The sequence below is a fragment of the Rhipicephalus sanguineus genome, chromosome 11 (genome assembly GCF_013339695.2).
Source record: "Rhipicephalus sanguineus isolate Rsan-2018 chromosome 11, BIME_Rsan_1.4, whole genome shotgun sequence".
Classification (NCBI taxonomy): domain Eukaryota; kingdom Metazoa; phylum Arthropoda; class Arachnida; order Ixodida; family Ixodidae; genus Rhipicephalus; species Rhipicephalus sanguineus.
The window spans coordinates 19,460,068-19,466,067 of NC_051186.1; positions in this window are offsets into that span (position 1 = coordinate 19,460,068).

The window sequence follows — 6,000 nt, forward strand, 5'->3', positions numbered from 1 at the left end:
GGCGCCTGCAAGGCCTGTGCTTACAGACCCTGCAGCGTCCCCTTGTAGGACTCCATGGTGGGTGGCTGGCGCTGCTGCCGAAATATCAACATTTACATATGGCTAGTTCCTTCCCCCCACTCCCTGATCGCCCTCACAAAAGAGGGCGCACCGACGAAGTCTTCCAGTTTTTTGGTCACCAGAGAGTATCTTTCCCCCGATTCCACGTTATCCACGCTGACACACCCGGCAAACCAGTGCGAACACTTTCACCTTTTCTAGTTTCGAAGTCTTTGACCGAAATCTTTGGCCCAGGATAGAAAGTATCGAGAATGGCAAGTGGTGACCTCCTCTTGGAGCTCCGCGACCAGAAACAATATGAGAGACTGCCTAATCTAGCGAAATTTGGAGATACCAACTTAATAGTAACCCCACACCGAACCATGAATACCACCCGTGGCGTTGTTTCAGATGATGACTTGTTAGGGCTGACGGAGGCTGAACTCCTGGAGGGTCTCAGCGAACAGAATGTCATCAACGTGAAACGAATTAGGATAAGGCGTGATGGCAAAGAAGTCCAGACTAAGCACCTGATACTTACTTTCAATTCAAGTGTACTGCCCGACTCCATCGAGGCTGGGTACATCAAGCTTCGAGTGAGGCCATATATACCAAATCCTCTCCGATGTTTCAAATGCCAGCGGTTCGGCCACAGTTCACAGAACTGCCGAGGCCGCCTAACTTGCGCCAAATGCAGTGCTGAAGAACACACATCTGATGCCTGTGAAAACTCTCCTCTCTGTGCGAACTGTAATGGGGAGCATGCCGCATACTCACGGTCATGCCCATGCTGGAAAAAAGAAAAGGAAATTGTCACAATTAAAGTAAAACAAAACATTTCATTTAAGGAGGCACGAAGGCAGGTGTCCTACCTACCAGAAACCAGCTTTGCCGAAGTGGCGCGTCAGGGGGCAGCGCCACGACGGCCTTCGGCGGCTCTCCGGCACACGCGTAGTGAGCCGGCAGTGACGCCACCCGCCCCCTCGGCGGTTGCAGCCAGTGCTGCTCCGCCATCCAAGAAGGACCCACCAACCTCCGGGTTGGGGGGCGCGAAGGTCTCGTCTTCTGAGGCGAGGCCCTCAAAACAAACGCAGCGCTCGCAAGAGCGCGTGTCCAGCGCCTCGCAAGATGCAATGGACACAACACCGAGCGTGAGGGCGCAGCCAGCGCCTAAGGATCGGCGCGACTCCGTCGACCGATCCAAAAAAGAAAAATCTCGAGTCACGGCCCCTGGAAAGGGTCCGTGAGCTAATTTTCCATCCTTGAGCACACAGCAGAAAACACATCTAAAATGGACACACAGATCCTACAGTGGAATGTGAGAGGACTTCTCCATAATCTTGATGATATTAGAGAACTTCTTAATAAACATACCCCAAAGGTGCTGTGTGTTCAGGAAACACATCTCAAGTCCACACAAACAAACTTTCTAAAGCAATATGCCATCTTCCGCAAAGACCGTGACGACGCTGCCGCCTCGTCGGGCGGTGTCGCTATAATAGTTGATAAAGGTGTTGCCTGTAAGCAATTAAACCTCCGAACTTCTCTTGAGGCAGTTGCTGTCCGAGCAGTGCTGTTCGGTAAGCTACTAACAATTACTTCTATTTACATTCCTCCGTGCTATCAACTTTCGAAGACACAATTTCAAAGCTTCATTGATGAACTTCCTCCGCCATATATAGTCGTTGGTGATCTAAACGCACTTAATCCCCTATGGGGCGACTCCCGTTTGGATGCGCGAGGACGCCTAATAGAACACTTTCTGTTTTCGTCAGGCGCATGTTTACTTAACAAAAAAGAACCAACGTATTATAGCACTACACACAACACATACTCTTCTATAGACCTAAGTATTGTCTCGAGTACACTAATTCCATATCTGGAGTTTTCCGTTGTCAATAACCCCTTTGGGAGTGACCACTTCCCGATTATGTTGAAGTTAACAAAAGAAGATACATGCTCGCCTGACTTTCCTCGTTGGAACACCAAGTCAGCCAACTGGGAACTGTTCCGAGAAAGCACATTTTTAGACGGAGATGACATTGGTGATTTTAATATAGACGATGCTGTGGCATACCTAACAGCTTTTATTATAGACGCTGCAGTGAAATGTATTAAGCAAACTAACGGAATGACTAATAAGCGTCGCATACCATGGTGGAACGACGATTGTCGGAAAGCGCGCAATAGTCAAAATAAAGCTTGGAGATTACTCCGAAATCACCCAACGGCTGAAAACCTCGTCAATTTCAAACAGGTTAAGTCACAAGCCAGAAGAACGCGTCGTCTTGCAAAGAAAGAAAGTTGGAATAGGTACATCTCCGGTATAAATTCTCACACCGACGAAACGAAGGTTTGGAATAGGGTAAACAAGTTAATGGGTCGGGAGTCACACCCCCTACCCTTGGTAAATAGCCGAGGTGAGAGCCTGGAGGAACAGGCGGACTGCCTAGGTGAACACTTTGAATATGTCTCAAGTGCATCACACTACACAGAAACGTTCTTAAGATTCAAAGAACGCGAAGAGCGGCAGCCCCTTAAATGTAAACGTCCATCCAGTGAGGCTTACAACTGCCCATTTACATTAGCTGAACTTAAGGCATCTCTTGCGTGCTGCAACAACTCGGCGCCAGGTGGCGATCGCATAATGTACGAAATGATCAAGTATCTTCACCCCGAAGCACTAAAAACACTCCTAACCCTCTACAATACCATGTGGGCAGCTGGGTATATTCCATTGTTATGGAAAGAAGCGATAGTCATCCCGGTACTTAAACAAGGCAAAGACCCGTCCTTAGCCGCCAGCTACAGGCCAATAGCGTTAACAAGCTGTCTATGCAAACTATATGAGAAAATGGTAAACCGGCGCTTAATTCACTTTCTAGAAAGTAACAGTATACTAGACCCCCTTCAGTGTGGTTTCAGAGAGGGGAGGTCGACAATAGACCACCTTGTTCGCATAGAGACATACATCAGAGATGCATTTATTCATAAGCAGGTTGTACTTTCGGTTTTCCTAGACTTAGAGAAAGCGTACGATACCACATGGCGATTCGGGATTCTACGCGATCTTGCCGCCATGGGCATCCATGGGAACATGTTAAACACAATTGAAAGTTATCTGTCTAACCGAACCTTTCGCGTAAAAGTGGGAAATGCTCTCTCTAGATCATTCACACAAGAGACTGGTGTTCCGCAAGGGGGCGTGCTTAGTTGCACACTCTTTCTTGTAAAAATGAACTCTCTGCAGTCAGTAATTCCAAGCGCGATGTTTTATTCCGTGTATGTTGATGATGTGCAGATGAGTTTCAAATCATGCAATATGTCTATCTGCGAACGACAAGTGCAGCTTGGAATGAATAAATTCTCTAAATGGGCGGATGAGAATGGCTTTAAAATAAACACCCAGAAGAGTACTTGCGTACTTTTCTCCAACAAACGAGGGGTAATGCCACTACCAAGTATTGCGATCAAGGGAGACCAACTCTCTGTCAGCAGTGAGCATAAATTCCTGGGAACCACTTTAGATTATAAGCTCACGTTTATACCCCATATTAAATATGTAAAAATGAAATGTCTGAAAGCGATGAACGTCCTAAAGCTTCTATCACGTACAACATGGGGTAGTGATCGAAAGTGCCTCTTGAAGTTGTACAAAAGTCTTGTCTGGTCGCGCCTTGACTATGCCTCTATAATTTATCATTCCGCAACGCCAAGTGCATTAAAAATCCTAGACCCTGTCCACCATCTGGGCATCCGACTTGCAACCGGTGCTTTCAGGACAAGTCCGATCCAGAGCCTCTATGTAGAGTCGAATCAGTGGTCACTTCACCTACAGCGATCCTATAGTTTCATATATTTTATAAAGGTACGCGCAAACATCAAACATCCTTCTTATTCAACTATAAACGATATGACCGCTGCCACCCTCTTCCATAATCGACCCGCAGCGAGAAAGCCGTTCTCTTTGCGTGTGAGAAACTTAAGTGAGGAAATGGATGTTCCACTGCTAGAACTTTGTCCTATGCCCACAGCGAAACTTTTACCGCCGTGGCAGTGGCAGCTTATACATTGTGACACCTCATTTGTCGAGATCACTAAACATGCACCAGAAGCACATATTAAAATGCATTTCCGACAACTCCAGTCCAACTACTCATGCGTAGAGTTTTATACCGACGCTTCTAAGTCGCATGCAGGGGTGGCTTATGCAGCCGTCGGACCATCCTTCTCGGAATCCGGTGTACTGCACCCGGAAACAAGTATCGTTACGGCTGAGGGTTATGCACTATTGTCGGCTGTGAAGCATATACGGAAGTCAAACAAACAAAAATCAGTTATATTCACAGACTCGTTAAGCGTCGTAAATGCATTAAAATAACTTTTTAGATTCAAAAACCCGGTAATAATTGAGCTGTATTCCGTTCTGTGTACAGCGTATATGTCCAACCAGCATGTTACTATTTGCTGGGTACCTGGCCATAGAAGCATCGAAGGCAATGTGTTAGCTGACCAAATGGCCACGTCAATTATATTGCGTACTATTAACCCTACCGCTACTGTCCCTGCAACAGATCTAAAACCCTTCTTACGTAAGAAACTGCGAAGCCACTGGCAACGCTTGTGGGACACAGAAATAAATAAGCTTCACTTGATTAAGCCGCAGTTAGGTTGCTGGCCCTCCGCTACGAGAACACGGCGAACTGATGTCCTATTCTGTCGCCTCAGAATAGGACACACATATGGTACCCATAGCTTTCTGCTGACTGGCGATGAACCTCCTACGTGTGGTAGATGTGGCGAGAGGCTAACCGTCCTCCACGTCCTCCTGGAATGTCCGGAAGCTGAAAGAGAGAGAAAAGAATATTTTCCCTTAGCATACCGCCATCATCTTCCTCTACATCCTATTATGTTTCTCGGCGAAGAGCCGCTTTTTGACGCAAAATCAGTCCTTGGATTTTTAAAAGATGTAGTTTTGAATGTTTTTAGCCCAACAAGTTCATAGCGCGTCCTCTTTCCAGAAGATGCCGCTGTGATAGTAGCTTTCAATGAGCCCATGCCTCCATGCCCTTGTTTTAAGGGCTCTGCCGAGGCACTAGTGCTCCACGCCAAGTTTTTGTTTGATATTCGTATTATTTTTAATGAATTTTATGTCTTCATAGCACACATCATTTGTTATTGCCATAATTTTAATGTATGTATATCTTACTCACTTACAGCGACTGCTTTTAGGCCCATTTACAGCCACGTCACATCTGTTTTACCCACACTGCGTAATGCACAGTTCATTATCATCGCTCTGGCGCTCTTTGGCCACATCTGGCCCTTGCGCCAATAAACTCCACTAATCATCATCATCATCGCTCGATAAATCAAATGCATCGGTATCCGCAACAGGAACTGTGCGCCTCTGGTTTTCATCGCTCCTTGCAGAAGTCGGCCCCATAAAAGCAAACCAAAACAAATTTCCTTGAGATGCAAAACAATAAAGCAATAGCATTTCTCAACAGATAAGAATTCGGAGGCTGCACTGGAACTCTTGGAGAAGCTGCAGACGATGCCCATGTTGTCGCCACAGAACAAACACAAGCAAATGCAAATTACTGGTTACTTTTAATTATGAATGCATTAATTCTGCCAAGTAAGTAAATGTGTTTCGGAGCAGAGGTAGCGTCATATATTCGACATTAAGGCTCAGTGCCCATATGAATGCATGTTGGTACTTTCTGCTACCTTATCACTGACTGACGAGTTAATTTCTTTTCGCAGTTAGAGGGCGGTGGATTGGGCTAGTTAGTAGGACATGTTGAATATTACAACGCAAACTCAGAACAACGACAAAGGCACCCGAAGCTCAGCATTGCACTACTTGTCACTGCGCGCCTCTATTCGGGGACATAGTGTGAGACTTTACAGGTACAGGGATGACCGCACACGAATCATTGTTGAGGCTGCGCAGGT